Source organism: Aythya ferina (genome assembly GCF_964211825.1).
Source record: "Aythya ferina genome assembly, chromosome: 1".
In the NCBI taxonomy this organism is placed as follows: domain Eukaryota; kingdom Metazoa; phylum Chordata; class Aves; order Anseriformes; family Anatidae; genus Aythya; species Aythya ferina.
In genome coordinates, this window is record NC_140296.1 from 84,051,536 (window position 1) to 84,067,264 (window position 15,729).

General features: G+C 42.6%; 2 long non-coding RNA genes across 2 annotated transcripts in view; one reads left to right on the plus strand and one right to left on the minus strand.

Moving 5' to 3' along the window:
• Positions 1-1,451: 1,451 nt before the first annotated feature.
• Positions 1,452-11,353, minus strand: LOC311424765. Its single transcript, XR_014686178.1, has 2 exons — positions 10,910-11,353; positions 1,452-1,795 (listed from the first exon to the last, which is right to left on the minus strand). It is a non-coding gene; the product is annotated as an uncharacterized lncRNA (long non-coding RNA).
• Positions 11,354-11,991: 638 nt separating this feature from the next.
• The window catches only part of LOC311430052, a 101,850-nt gene continuing 98,112 nt past the window's right edge, over positions 11,992-15,729 (plus strand). Inside the window, exon 1 of the long non-coding RNA XR_014688521.1 lies at positions 11,992-12,024. This is a non-coding gene — a long non-coding RNA (uncharacterized lncRNA). The remainder of the gene's footprint in view (positions 12,025-15,729) is intronic.

Consider the following 15,729-nt stretch of genomic DNA (forward strand, 5'->3'; position numbering starts at 1 on the left):
GGGCCTCTGTGTCCACAGAGAGATTTGAAATTAGGGCACCATGTGGTGACACAACGTCCTGCTGCACCACAGCCATGGCACTTAACAGACCGAATTAGAAAGTTTCAAACCTTTCCTTTTAAGCAGAAATCCCTTCTTAATTTTCCATGTGAGTTTCCAAGGAAAGTATTTTTGTTCTCTGGCTGGTGGTAGGGACACTACTCCTCTGACTTTTCCATTTTAAATATATAGTGGCTGGGACAGGAAGCTGGCTGTCAGTGATCCATACATCCTTCATGGGAACTTTGTCCTTCACTTATCCTGTATGGGTACAGACTGGAAAATGCTGTGTTGCCGGCCTGAGTGCCTGCAGGAGCCAAGATCCAAGGGAGCACGTATAACAACCCCATCCTATACCCGCAAAATGTATGAAATAGCATGAGAGGCTTACCTGGCGCCATGTGTTAAGAATGGATCCACTTCTGTTTGTGGCTGTGCTTTCCACTACAAAATGATTTTGCATTATCTAGTTTAGCTTCTTTATTATGAATAGCTGGTTGGTATTAATGTTGCTTGTGGTACTACATGTTCATAGCAAGAAAAAAAAAAACAAAAAAATTGCCTGGGTGGGGTGGAATAGTTTTGGTGAGTATAATGAGAGTTGTGAACCTTTTAATTAATTAATTAATTAATATTAAGAAAGATTTTATTTACATATGTGTGAGGGTGTGTGAAAAAGAGATGTAACATAGTACAGTTTAAATGCCATCAGATGTTTTACAGCTTTGATACCTTTTTTTCTTCCTTTTTTTTTTTTATTATTATTATTTTTTTAATTATTTTTCCCTACAAAGGCTGATAAAATGCAAGTGCCATTTAGGCATAGGATTTACAGATACTCTATCATATGCCTTGAAAACATGTATATCTACAGGGGATAGTAGTTCATGGAGAAAACAAGTTAGTGCTGAGAAGTTCAATTACTCCTGAAATATCAATAATGTAGCTGGAAGAAAGAAAAAACAACAGGCCACTTCCTATATTGGATGTATTCTCAAAACGTCTATAAAGGCTTGCTGCCAACAGCAAGAAAGTAATAACTATAAATGTTGCTCAGTGGGAAGACTTAGTGATAGAGCCCCTCTGTTTGAAATTTTATCGAAGCCCTGTCAACACAGTGCTAACTTTCATGTTTTTGCATTTTTATTTTTATTATTATTTCTATTATTCTTGGCAGGTGCATGGGTCGGCAGGTGAACTCAGGGTCTCCCTCCTGGCATGGCTCTCTGTCTTTTCAAGTCACACAATGTAAACCTGCATTTTCCTGGCCCTGAGCTCTACTGAAATCCATTTTAAACGTACCATTCCTGATGGACCCCATTGCACACTCTGAGGACCTGTAGGATCCTCTTAAAGAAAGCTTAAGCATCAGAGTGAGCAATGTAATTGTATTCTTTAAATAATTACAAAACTGGTTCTGCAATTTCCTTTAATTGGCAGCTAGGGTTGAGTTCTTTAATTAAAAAATAAAACTAAACAAAACAAAAAAGAACAAACTATGTTCTAGGCTGCTTAAGGCAAAATGTGATGTGCTTTGTCTTCTCCTTGAGGAATTGTTCACCTGTACCCAGTCTCAGAAGCACAAGATCTCATGCACAGGAAGAAATCAGAGATGTGTTTGTACCATCGCATGTGAGAGCTGGTACAGCTTCTCCATCTCGAGGGACAGCTTGTCGGAAGAAGAGCTCCTGAGGAATCTCCTGGGCTTGTCTCTGAGGGAGAGAGGTTGGTGACCTGAGGTGCTGCAACAAAGAGGCTGAAAACAGATGGAGGTGAATGAGTTACTTGATTTTTTCCCCCCAAGAACTGAAAATGAACAGTAGTCTTTTCTCCTCCTCCTATTTCTTAATTTTATTTCTTAATTTTATTTATTTATTTTTTATTTTTTATAACCATGCTCAACTGAAGGTTTTTTACTGTTACTTTATGCATTTCAAAATAACATTTATTAGCCCAATACCCCTAATTATGCATGTCACATGTACAGCATGCTCCCACATTTTCTGCACTTGAATTTGTATACATACTGACCTAATTTGGCAACAGTGGCATGGCTAGGTGTTAAATGAAATTAATCCTGCTAAGAATAACTCTCAGAGACAGACCTTTAGCACAACAAGGATTTCAGAAGCCTGGTCCTTTGGTCCTTTTAGTTTTTCCCTGTTTTCTATTGTGGGGATCATTACTTCAAACAGAAGACAAACACAAGTGTGTAGATAGATTAGATGAGCCTTTCATTTCAGCAAATGAAATTTGCTGCTGTGAATGAATGAATTTATACAACAGTGATAGTGCAGTTCCTTTGGGTTACCTTGAGCACAAGGCAGCAGGGGGAGAGGAAAGAGCTTCAGAGGGGGCCTACATTAGCATTTCTGTTTGGATCAGCAGGGCACTTCTGAAACAAATCTCTCAATTTTCTGCCTTGCTGTGCTTTGGTTTGCCCCAGGGAAGCAGTCCCAGGACATGCAACATATTTCTTGTTTTCACTGGTGTAGGGATGGTCTCCATGTGCTCAGGCCAGACAACCACACTGATGGTTTTCCAAATGAACCCTCCCATAAACACACATAGTATGCTTCTCAGTGCCATCTGTTTGCTCCACAGGTCTTTGTGGCTCACTGCAAGCGGAAGCAGACAGAGCTGCAGAGCTGTTTAGTCAGTATGACTCTTTGTTTGGGTGATGGAGGACCATGACAAATGCTGAAGCACTTGTACCAGAGTTTAATTACAGTCAGTAAATCTAGGTGTTCCTTATTACTTGAAGTTCGTGTCAGTAATCAAACATGTACCAGGCAGAGATACCGTCAGCCCATAGAGGTTGGCTCTCTGCTGTTTCTCTGTGATGGTGGGTACACTTATACACTCAAAGAACTCAACAAGGGAAAATGCAGGTGAAAAAATAGCCCCAATTTTAGTTTGGAAAGCAGTGTTTGGAAAGCTGTTGTTTCAATGTTAGGTTTAGCTCCTGTGACAGTTTTGTCTTCTGCATGCAGAAGGCTCCCACCACAGCTCAGTCATTTCTGTAGCACATACCTGTATGGCTGGCCAGAAATGAAGGGAAAGGCACTGTTGAGTTGCACTTGGATCATGACCCTAGTGCTGGAGTAAGTGTGGCTGCAGCTGGGCTGGCCCTGGAGGCCCTGTGTTTTGGTCTTACACACCATGGGCATGGGCTTCTGGCTGCCTGGCTGGTTAAAAGGAGTGGCACATTTTCTGGCACCAGGAAACTTGCTGTTTCTTTTGGCTATGTATTTTTTTCTTTCATTATCAAGTCTCATTGTACTCATATGTGATAGCAAACACAACACAAGTACATGCACATGGATGCATAATGCCCTCCTTGACTGAATTATAGTAAGAACTGAAAAAAGATTTATTAAGTTCTTAATCATTTTGTATAACAGAAAGGGAACCACTATGTTTTCCAGAAAGATTTGATCTGTTATCTTTGGAAAACAAGGAACTTTATGCAGTTCTTTAAATCTTCAATAAATAGAAAAATATATGGTTTCAGCAATTATCATTATTATTGTTGTTGTCATTATCATTATTTTTATCATTATTATTATCATCCTTGGAGGTACCTGGTTTCCTTTTTAGGTATTTGAAGCATCTTACTTTGTGTGTGCACTGAAAAGGGTATGCAGTCAGACTGGGCAAAAATACAAACTTCAAAATCACAAAATGCACTTGAGGCATACATTTGTGAAAGACAAAGCTTAACATTAAAGCTTGGACAATGGGCAGGTTGGGTTATATGGAAGGCTGCTTTAAGCAGTCACCCAGGTGATCAGCCAAAATCATTTGCCTTATACATGTTATTCTTTCATTAAAAGGTCAAATAAAATTGTGCTGGAAACATAGTGGGTACTTTAAATGGCTAGTTACTCAGAATGGCCTTTTGGGGGTGGCACTAAAGAGAGTCTCAAGTGCAGGTTTTGTTGTATTTTGTCCCGTAATCATTTTCAGGGGAAAATAAATAGCAAGAAACCAAATGCTGTTTTCTTAATGACGTTATCACACTGAGGTCTTCCTGTTGTTTGCACTCCTAGAGGATGGACGTGTCTCCTCAGTAAAAATACATAAATGTGAGTCTGTGACCCTAAGCGTGATCCTTTGCTATTGCTAACAAACCCATCATGCAGTGTCTTTCAGAAGTGGTTCAAGCTCCATCTTTTTTTTTTTTTTTGAAAAAGTAGGTTTTCTGCCATTATCTTTCCTACTGGAGATTTTTGCTCCCTGCTTGGATTCTATTAAACATTCCTGGGCATTCAGCTTAAATTCATCCCTGATGACTTTTACAATCACTTGTTAATCATTGTGAACATTGTCCTAGAGGCTGTGCTCAACTGGAATATATACCCATGGGGTATTTGGAGAGAGAAATTATGTTTTCACTCAGCCTTCATTTTGCATGACTAAACAAGACATTCTTTTCCTAGTCTAGTGAGCTCCCCCTTCCTCATAAAATCAACAGCTTCATGTATACTTCAGTTGAGCTTTCTCAAATGCCAGTGACTGGAGTTGGATGAACTATGTTAGCTCAGTTTTTATTTGTGCCCTGTACAATGTCATTAATATTTGGAGAATATGTGTCCTGATACATCATTGAACTGTGTTTGCTTTTCTCCTGACTCCACAGTCTTAGTGGCTTGTGGGCGTTTGGTCAGGAGATTAGAAAGCCTGGGTTCTTCTCTTCAGACATGTTGAGCTAATGAGAATTGATTAAAATTGTTGGAGCATATTGCAAGCTGTTGTTATATTAATTCATGCAGCACATAAAATAAACTGGATACGAAATCCCCTGAATGTTTTCTTTTCACTTGGGTTTTCAGCCAGTTCCAGTGGGTGGCACAAGAAGCACAAAACAGGTGAGTTTTCCCCCAGCATATTCTAGCATTTTTGTTAGTAATTATTGTAGTTCGTAGTTAAAAGTAATAAAAGAGACTCATAAGGGTAAGGAAGTGCATTTCTGAAATGGAGCAGGGGTCACTCTGACTTGCCAGTGCTCAGCCTTTTTGTGAGCTGTTTGGTATCACACATCTGTGGATGCTTCAATATTGTTTTATTTTCAGCAGTGTCTACAGGTACAGACTTGAAGAGATCAGGCTCTGAGCTCACCACCCGGAGAGCACTATGGCCAAAGCCAGGCTTGTTGGTCATTTTAGTGAGGGCTGCAGACCTAACCTGGTGTGTATCTACTGAGTTACTGTACTATGTGCTGTGAGTGTGGACTCTGCATTGCAGTCTGTTCAGGCAGAACTGTGTGTGTATGCACAGCATTTGGCTCTCTCAGCTGTGTTGAAATGATCTTTATTAAATTCAATTCCAAATCCAAAGCTAGGTCTGAAAAAAGAAAATAAAAAGATCTCATGTAATGCTGCGGGTAAGGTATTGCCCTGGAGAATACCATCCCCTAGAGTTTTGTGGGAGGGTACTTCGAGTGTTGTATGAAAGCTTTTGATGAACGTACAGATACTCCATCCACTAACACATCCACATGATTGCTGTCTCACTAAAGACTTGAAAGGAACAGCTTGTATTTGGTTCTTAGATATACAGGCAAAACTGGACCTTGCTGTGACAGGAGGATGGATTTTGTGGCAAGAAATTTGAAGACATTGTATAGAGTTGGGAACATCAGTGGTAAGAGAGGCAGAAAACGATACTGCAGGTTTCAGGAGGCCTAGAGGAATCAGCTGTGTCCAAGGGGTCTGTAGGTGGGAGAGCCCCTGTGCTACTCCACACTTGCCACCCTGTGGACTCTGAACTCTCCTGTGAAGCAGAAAGGCTACAGATGCAGGACAGATACAAAGCAGAAGATACCTGTTGGGGCCATGGCTAGTGCTGTGACCAGCAGTCTGCTGGGCCATTGAGGGCCTACTTCGTCTACCATTAGAGTGGACCTTGGATGCTAAAGGCAAGCATATGTGACACAGTCAAAAAAGGAAGATGTGAGAACAGAGCAGGAGAGGAAGACTTACTGGTTGGAAGGAGGTTGAGTAACATTTTCTCCAGTGTGGCATTTTCCCATCTGAGCAAACCAACTGGCTAAAGTTAAGATGTCTCTTTGTGTTCCATTACAAAGAAACTGCGATGGGATCTGGGCAGCTTCTTACAGAAACCTGCTGGATTTTGGCAAGTGGTGGTCTGCAATGCCTGAGTTCCTAGGCCACTGGTTCTTAGTGCCCTGGTGGGAGCTAAGAGCTGGGAACAGTTACATGCACTACAGTTTCTCTGGTCTTCTGCGCCTCACCAAGGAGGCCTCTGGGAGCCTGAAGATGTATGACTTCTGAGATCCAAAATGCTGGTTTCAGGAGTATGTGTGCATTTGTGTGTAAGTCCCAGGTGGGCTGGCAAGAAGCTTGGAGCAGGAATTATTGGCTCCAGAGCCTGGGCACCTGGGGCTTGTGGGCTGTAAGGAACTCACTGTTAAGGCCCAGTAGCATGGGGCACTGGCTGTGGTGGCTTTTCACATTATACAAGGCCATGAGGCTGACTGACGCAGGATTCTATTAGATTTGAGAGGCTGCTGGAAATAGGAAGGAAATAAAAGAAGAAAACATGAGGAGGAAAGAACTGGTGATGAAATGGCAGTTAAAAGCCCTTGGAAATACAGAGAAAATTTGAATCTAGAAAAGATTCTGTCACTGGTCTTTTCTATACCTAAGTCTTAACACAAGCCAAATAGGAGGTGTTTTTTTTTTCTGGCTGTTGCTGATTTTGAAGCACAGGGAATTTAGTATTATCCAGCTAAGTGATGGAGAGGAGTGTACATGTGAAACTACATTATGGAAATATGAAGAATCATCTAGTTCACATAAAAAATAAGTACAGAAAAATGAGAATAGAGAAAGAAAATGGAATTAGAAGCTTTGAATCTGCAACCTTAGATTAATCACAATCATGCAGCTCTTGGAAGCTGAGGTGCTGATAAGAGCTCAGTATCTGATTGAGAGCCCAGGCAAATCCCCAAAGAAAGACCACTTTGAGACTTAAAGTTTAATCTTGAAAAGCAGTGAGAATTTGCCAGCACAGCAGGTTACTTAGTCTGGTCCAGAGGGGCCCTGAGGGCTGTACGCTGGCAATGACATGGGTGGTGTAACACCTGCAATGCAGCTGTGAGTTGGGGTGGCTAGTGGGACCTGTGGGTGGCTTGGTGGGACAGTGACTGGTGGCAGGGAGCCATGGCTGTTGGGTGTGATGGGGGCCATGTGCCCACTGTTTACCACCACGGGCTGCAGTGGCACTTTTGCCCTGGCTGGCAGGGGCTAAGCTTCCTCCGCTCTTCTCTTCCCGGGGAAGCCCTGATCGGTGGGTGAAACCGAGGGGCATAAGCTGGTCTCCCTCCCAGAGGGCTGCATGCAGCTGGGAGAGGTTAACAAGCTGGCAGGAGAGGCTGGGGAAATTAGGAGGCTGGGGCTGATTCATCAGGTGGCCCTGTCCCACAGAATTGGCATTTTACTTTTTCCTAGAAAAAACCCTAAAGACCATGGCATGGACCTAAATCTCTGGTGGAGTGACTGAGCATTCAGGTGATGCTGCAGGAAGATGGGCAGTGCTAGCTGGGATGTCTCCTCTCCTCTCCTCTCCTCTCCTCTCCTCTCCTCTCCTCTCCTCTCCTCTCCTCTCCTCTCCTCTCCTCTCCTCTCCTCTCCTCTCCTCTCCTCTCCTCTCCTCTCCTCTCCTCTCCTCTCCTCTCCTCTCCTCTCCTCTCCTCTCCTCTCCTCTCCTCTCCTCTCCTCTCCTCTCCTCTCCTCTCCTCTCCTCTCCTCTCCTCTCCTCTCCTCTCCTCTCCTCTCCTCTCCTCTCCTCTCCTCTCCTCTCCTCTCCTCTCCTCTCCTCTCCTCTCCTCTCCTCTCCTCTCCTCTCCTCTCCTCTCCTCTCCTCTCAGGTCCTTCAGTTCTCAGCACAGATTATTCACACGAGCAGAAGAACATGTCATATACCCTGGGTTGGGTGGTCACATTAGTGCTGCTTTGGTGACTGCACTTCACAGACTCATAAGGGAAAGAGAGGTGAAGTTGCTGTCGGCTGTGCTTTGCCTGTCTCAGCTTTGAATTCTGACTTTGTGCCACTGTGCTGCTTTTATTCCCACAACAGCAGGAGAGATGTACAAAGATAAAAGTGCTCGGGATGACACAGGGAGGAGCGGGGGTGTCACTTGGTGGCTTGTGAAAGTATTCAGGCAAAACAGGTTGCATAACTATGCAGTACCCTTCGGAAGGTGCTAGGGAACAAGATGCATTTTTACCCCTGCAATTCAGTAGGTGACCCAGCTTGCGATAGTTTTCAATATAATATGGCAACTTACTTTTACACAAGCAGATGGAAGGAATCAGTAACTTGGTTACAATAGTCTGTTACAAAAAGCAATATCACCCAAAAAGAGAGAGTGACATCTGTTTTTCAGAGAGAGATAAGGGTCAATTCTGCCATTAAATTGTTTGTCTTGTCACACTCGGGATGTGCTACACCTGAGGATCAAAAGGGCACCATGACAGTGCAGCTCTTTCCTGTGGTTTGTGAAAACAAGTCACTTTGAACTTTTTCATACATATTTTTGTAGGTGTAAGTGGTCCATTAAATTAGCCCAGGAGCACACTAAAATAGAATTAGCAACAATTTGGCAGACAGAACAAGAGAATAAGGTGCAGCACAGGCTGTCTGGTAGCTGTTATATTTGTGATAGGTATGGGAGCCAGACCAGGTTGCTTCTGGCTTTCCCAGACAGCATCTTAAGGTTAGGGTCTTTGATGCAAAAACATATCCTTCATAGGCTCTTGAAGATTGCATTAAACATGGATCTATTTCCAAAAGTTTCTGTTCTGAAGTCTTCTATAACTTCTCTCTTGTTGTATTGGAGTATTATACTGGTAGAGAGCATTGGCTCAGTAGCACTCTACATGTACAAATTATAATGAGGGCTGTGGGAAATATGTTTTAGGGCAGAATTGTCTAAAATAGACCACAGGTGACCTGTCACCAGGCATTAGTGTACCTAAGGATATCTTGTACTCTGAGCACCAAGAAGAGACTTATCTGGACTTCCCAGGTGGGCTGTGACAAACATGACCATTCTTGCCTGAGGCAAGAACCGAAGATTTCTAGGTAATCTGCTCCACACCATATTCTCAGAAATGTGGATGAAACTGCATAAGTAATGCAGTGAAATTACCTCTGAAATGGGTTCAGGGGTGTGGGACCAAAATAATGTCTCAGCACTGCACAGCAGAGGTGGGAAAGAATTTGCAAAACTGCATGCTAAAGGAAAGAAACAGAAAGATATACACAGGAGCGTGAGCTGCAGTGATCTTTGCCCACCCGAGGCTGCATGGGGCACTGGTGAACAGTGCAGAGCAGGGCTGTGCCCAGCATTTCCTTCACCTACTTTCCTCTGACTTCACTCCTTCCCTTGGCCTTGCAGGTCTGGTGCATGGAAGGATCAATTCACTGACTGAGCTCATGGTAACACTTTCATTTCTAATTAAATTAGTTTAAGATGAATCTAGTTCCAAATGCATTCATCCCTGGATAACCCCCCCTCCCTCTTCATTCCCAAAGTTTCTTGCTGCTCTGCAGCTCCTTCCCTCTGTGACAAGCAAAACATTAAATATAAATCTTTGCTATGACATCTATTTTTAAAGTAAGCGGAATGGCACTGAAGGGAATAAAAAGCAAAACTCAACAGCATTTCTTGTCTTTTGATTAAGCTCCCCCATCTGTGAACAAGCAAATGGCATCAGCATCAGCTTCCCTTTGTGTGTGCATGAGAGGCGGCACGTTTCTCTGCAAGCGCTGATTGCGGCCCTGGCTGGAGCTCTCCTGCTGGGAGCAGCTTGGTCACCACCGGCACGTCCCTGGGTGCACTGTTACACTGTTTTTCAGGCACAGACTTCCCAGAGATCTTTGTGTTCCTGCTGGATGCTGTCTTACATAGCTTTCCTTCCCTCTGTGACGCTGGCAGTGTACACATTCACAGTGTGTGGAGCCAAGGGAGGCTGTGGGGCCAGCAGTTGCTTGTGCCTGACCTCCACCGTCCCTTGTCCCTTTGCTGCATGGCCAGCCCCAGTAGAGAGCAGTGGGCCTAGGGGAGCTCAGCTTAGCCCTTTCCAAGGTGTTGGGGAAACACCTGTCCTGACCCCTAATTCCTTATTGTCATTTCCCTTCTGTCAGGGAGTGTTATTTTATGTATGGTCATGTTCACCTTTGGTGTCTCAAAGCCTATTTTTGGGCCATGCTTTCTGTTAGAGATCAGCTGCAGAAAATCTAATCCATCTGTAACTTCCCTTGTCTTTGTCAGGACCCTGTAGATCTGCACTGTCCTAGTGCAGTTAGATGGTGGCTGCTAATAGGAATAGGAGGAACAGGGATAGGTGTTCAGCTAACAGGAATGGAAAAGATGAGTCTCCACCATACTCATTCTGAGCTCACTATTAATACCCAGCCTTTGGCCAGGGTAGAGGTGAAATAAGCAGGAAAGCAAACAACTCCATTACAGGCAAAAGAGGGTCTGTAGCTTGATATTAAACACATATCAGGAATCTACCAGAATTAACAAAATGTTAATATAGTGACTTGAATTTGTTGTTGGCCCAAGTGATGTTGGTGTGGGTTAATGAAAGCAATACTGATGAAAGGATTGCAATAAATAGAAATGAGGAATGTGGATAGGATTTTAACATTAATTGTATGTCTGGTTTTGAAAATAGAGCTGTGATTTTTTGCTTTAAAGTTTTTCCACTGAGTGACAGAGGAAGGTAATACATATGAACATGTTAAAAACAAGCCCAAAACCTCTTGGTGTTCCAGGTCTGCTGGTAGCTGTGCAGGTAGCAGCAACACAGGAGATGTGAACAATTGATCTTACCATCTGTCCCCTAGGGCCAGTCATTTCCATCAGTCAGCAGGTGAGCATGTACTTACTGCCTCTAATTCAGTCCAGCTCAGAGTAGGTGACATTGGTATCCAAGAGGACTTGTTATGCACCAGTCTCTTAATTACAAACATCCATGCGAGGCATTTCTCTTGCAAGGCTCATCTAAATCCTGTGTGTCTGTGCAGATTCAGCTTTATTCTTATGGCGATTTTTTCCATTCATTCTTCTTCTACAAAAAGCCTGTGTAAAGCCATGCCTCTCCAGATGGCATGGGCTCTGTAGCTACCAGTTATCACACATTACATATTACAATTATTCCTACTCCATTCAGTGCTAAACTCTCTTCATTCCAGAGGTGACAAACCAGAGACTTGGTACCTGTGAAAATGGAGATCAGGAAGATCACAGAGTGCCAGGACTGCTAAATGGCTGGCTGAAAAGTAAAGCACTCCCAGCATGGCAGGTACTGGGCTTTCCAGCTACAGAGCACATTGTGAAAAAAAAACACATTGTGTCATTCTGAAGGCTGGAAAAAAGCAGAAAAGTGAATAGTAACTCCGTGACTCTGTATGTTCCCTCATGGCTTCATGACAATTGATAATTAGTTGAATGCTAAATTCAAATAGAAATTGCCCTGCTTATATATATATATATGTTTTGGTGAGAGACCATCTTGAATTTTCAGACAAATCATTAGATCTGGTACATTAGATGTTCTATGTCAGAAAACATCTAAGCACGTGTTTTAAACAAGGACTATTTTCTCTTAAAATTATTATTTCCCCTAAAGCCAGTAGGTGTCATGTTTAGCTACTGTAATTCAAGTATCAAACCACAGGTGGAATGGGAAGAATGTCAGACTGGTACTCTTCTTCAGCCTGTGAATTTATGGCAGGGTCACCGATTCAAGGCAGGTGGTTTCTGGCAACTAAGAAATATCTGGGTAAAAATGCTTATCACATGGCTCTGATAAATGCTTCCGGAGGAGGATTTATCTCCAAGTAGCGAAACTGTTGTAGCCAGCTGCTGGGTGGTGACTTGGGTGCAGGAAGAGGAAGCCAAGTGGTGCTGGGTAGAAGAAGGGTGCACGGAGCTGGTGGTGCAGGGTAGGTAGGTGGGGTGCTGAGGAAGGTGGCTATTTTGGGACCTTATTTACTGAGAAGGTGGCTGACACCTTAGGGTAGGGGTGCCATGGAGCAATAAGGGCCAAACTTGTCTCTGTTGTATAGCACATTGACTTGCAGGGCCATCCCCTAGCCAGTGAGGCCTGATGCTCTGCTTCGTCTCTGCCTCATGGGGTTTGAAACCATGTCTTCAGTTTTGTGCCAGAAGCATCAACAGTTCAGTGGCTGGAAAAATAGGAGATGTAGTTCTGAATCCTCTTGCTCAGAGGAGCAATTGAGCTATCTCCTGTTGACACTGCTTTCCTGTAAATAATGCCCTGCGGGCCTCAGTTTTCTACTTTTTTTTTTTTTTTTTTTTTTTTTTTTTCCAGGTCAGGTCGATATGGAGACAAGATTATGTAAAATTACAGAAGTAACATAAACAACAGTATTTTGAGAAATTAAATTTACTGTCCAACCAAGCTGTGGCTCTCTACAGCACCATAGGGGCTGGGTTTAAAATTATCTTTGAAAGAAAACATAAATCTGCAGAGGATAAATATTCTTATGTATTGGTAATCACTCTTTGCTTGCTAGTAGAAAAGGGCATATTACAGTCCCTACTTTCTCTGCATTGCCACTGGCCTGCAAAGGGGGTGTTGTCATGTGCCATGATTACGGTTGCACAGGTCTCTGCTCGCTGTGCTACAGCCCCTTTTGGTCAGAGATGCATTTATCACGGGTAAACACTGTGCTCTGTAGAAAATTTGGTCAGATGCGCTGTTAAAAGAGTTTAATTGCAAGTAAAGAAATTTTCTGTTTAATTCCATGCTCTTCTAATTTGCCATGTCCTTTGATCTTCTGGATCGCTGATCAGAGTGTCACGTCCCTTTCGTTCCTTGGCTAAATCCATCTTGCACATAGATCTGACAAAACATTTGGTTCCCAAATGCATTCCTGATTGCAGCTGGCCAGGAATTTCCTGACAAAGCTTATCTTTGTTGAAAAATGCCAATTTGTAAAATCTAAATGCTTTACAGATGCGTCTCTTCTTTGATGCATTTTCATTTTTCACAGGAGTGTTTCTGCTTTTGGGCTAAACTCCAGGTTGAATTGCCATGAGTCTGTAAATCCAGCAAAGTCTGCCTTGAGAAGGGGGCTCAGGGGGATGTTATACTCCTTATTCTGTAGAAGTGGCCTCCTTGCCTGGCTAGGATGAAGTAGCAGCAGCCTGATGAGTCCTGTGGAGCCAGAACTAGCTGGGGTGATGCCCAGCTTTTAAGTTTCGGACCAAAATATTTCAGGGTTGTGAATATATTGACAGTTTTCAAAATCTGAAAATTTCTTATTCCAGTTAAATCATACACATTGGTGGGAAATGGAAGAACACTTATGTTCAGATCAGGGGTATGCCTGAGAACTTTTCCCAGTTCTTCAGAATCTGGAAATGTAGCCTCTAAAAATTAAATTAATCTCCCAGGCTGAAGGTAGGAATGAATCAGTGTGTATTTTTGCTATGGAGAACAAGAAAACAATGTATTTTTTTTTTGCACTTAGGGTGGGGGGCAGAATACAGACCCTTAGACATTGATTTACCCAAAGTCAGGCAAAATATAACAAGCTTTTTTTAGACAGTGGTGATGCACAGCATGAGCAATGGCCCTCAGCTGTGTTCAGGAGGGTCTGAAAAGGACAGCAAGTTCAGTCTCTGCATCCATTAAATCTTTAACCTTTCTTGCTATTCTTAACTGAAGCTGATGGAAGAGGAAGTGGGAATATTTTAATAGATTTGAAATGCTCTCTTTATGAATTATTTTTCCCTGAGCGGGTGAAAATGCAGCACCGTGTGGACACATTATGTTCTCATGGTCTGCCTCATTTAAAGGAACATTCATACCAAGCACGGTCGCAAATCTTTAAATGGCTTCTTTATTATTTTTCTTTTGTTATTGTGCCTCCGCAGGGTCTACACAGAAGAAAATCAGTAGATCAGCAGAATGCTGCTGCTATTGCAGAGCCTTTGTGTAGATCTGTATGGCAGTATAAATATGAACAATATTTCACTGAATCCCATCCCTCATTATTTTGGGGCCATTTCCTCAGCAGGCTGTCACACAATACTAAGGACAAGTTGGGTTCACAACTACTCGAATGAAGCAGAGAATAAAAGACTATAGACCTCTTTGTGGAAAGAAAACCTGCCTAGGCCCAAATAGGAGGAAATCACCACAAATGCACCTTGTATATCTACTCATCTAAACAGACCTATTCATTGCTGCACAATATGCTTGCAAGGCTTCAGGTTGTCTCTCAGCCCATTTTTTTAAAAAGCAGCCCACCACAATGGGCACACCAGGGACAGATTTTGTTGACTCACATCTTTAAACCTATCTTATAAATATGCAGTAAGTATATCTATGAGATTTCAGAGCTCTACTGTCCCAGCTTGAGAGCTCAGTTGATTCTTGGCTGTGTCTCCACCTGATGCCTGATAAAATCACAGAAGGACATTAAAACAATGCCAGAATCTGTTTACATTAGGAAGGTCCATTATTTGAATCTCTCCTTGGACAGGGGAGCTATTCTAAATGCAGGGGCAATTTTAGAGCCTAAAAGCTTAACAGCTCAAAGGGAGGTTACTTTCTTGGTGGAAAGTTTGCAAGAAAGCCCCAGGACCAGTTGAACGGACACTTCAGAGATACAAACAACTGATCCTGGAGCAGTAGGCAACTAACTCCAAATTGGCGACCTCTTTTCTTAATGTTTCTCCTCATGTAGCATTAGGTAGGGCATCTACACACCAGCAATTTGGAGCCCGGAGTGAGGCAGGCAAACTACAATAATGGGATCATAGCTCTGTCATTGCTGGGGATCCAAATGGTGCGTTCATTTTTAATCTTGAAAATGATGACCTTGGAAACAGTAGTTTAATCAGAGCCTGCAAACAGATTGATTTTTTTAAATACCGTTTTCTCTTTCTCTCTTTCTCTTTCTCTTTCTCTTTCTCTTTCTCTTTCTCTTTCTCTTTCTCTTTCTCTTTCTCTTTCTCTTTCTCTTTCTCTTTCTCTTTCTCTTTCTCTTTCCCTCTCCCTCTCCCTCTCCCTCTCCCTCTCCCTCTCCCTCTCCCTCTCCCTCTCCCTCTCCCTCTCCCTCTCCCTCTCCCTCTCCCTCTCCCTCTCCCTCTCCCTCTCCCTCTCCCTCTCCCTCTCCCTCTCCCTCTCCCTCTCCCTTTCCCTTTCCCTTTCCCTTTCTCTCTTTTTCCCCTGAATTATCTTTGAGGAAATACATACAAATCATTTTAAAAACTTATTCACTGGGACAATTTGTTTTTGGTCTTGAAAAAAACACACATCCATTTATGCAATTTAAAAAAAAAAAATCTTATTGACTTATTTTTTTCTGCTCCTGAAATACTGAATGCTGTTGCTTACTGGGAAAAAAAAAGATCACGTAGTATTTTCTCAAAGGTATAGTGTAACCACCCTGGAATGTGAATGGTCATAATGCTTATCCTGTAACTAGTTTTTGCTGATTCATTTTGTGTATGAACTATATACACTCTACGTCTAGTTCTGTCACCCTTATTTCATATATATTCATTTTCAGTCACCTGAACATAGGTCATTAAGGGTTTACTATATATAAAGCTATAAGGACTATAAAATATGCAGTGTTAATGAATTTTGTTTTGGAAAATATCTTTGTCTC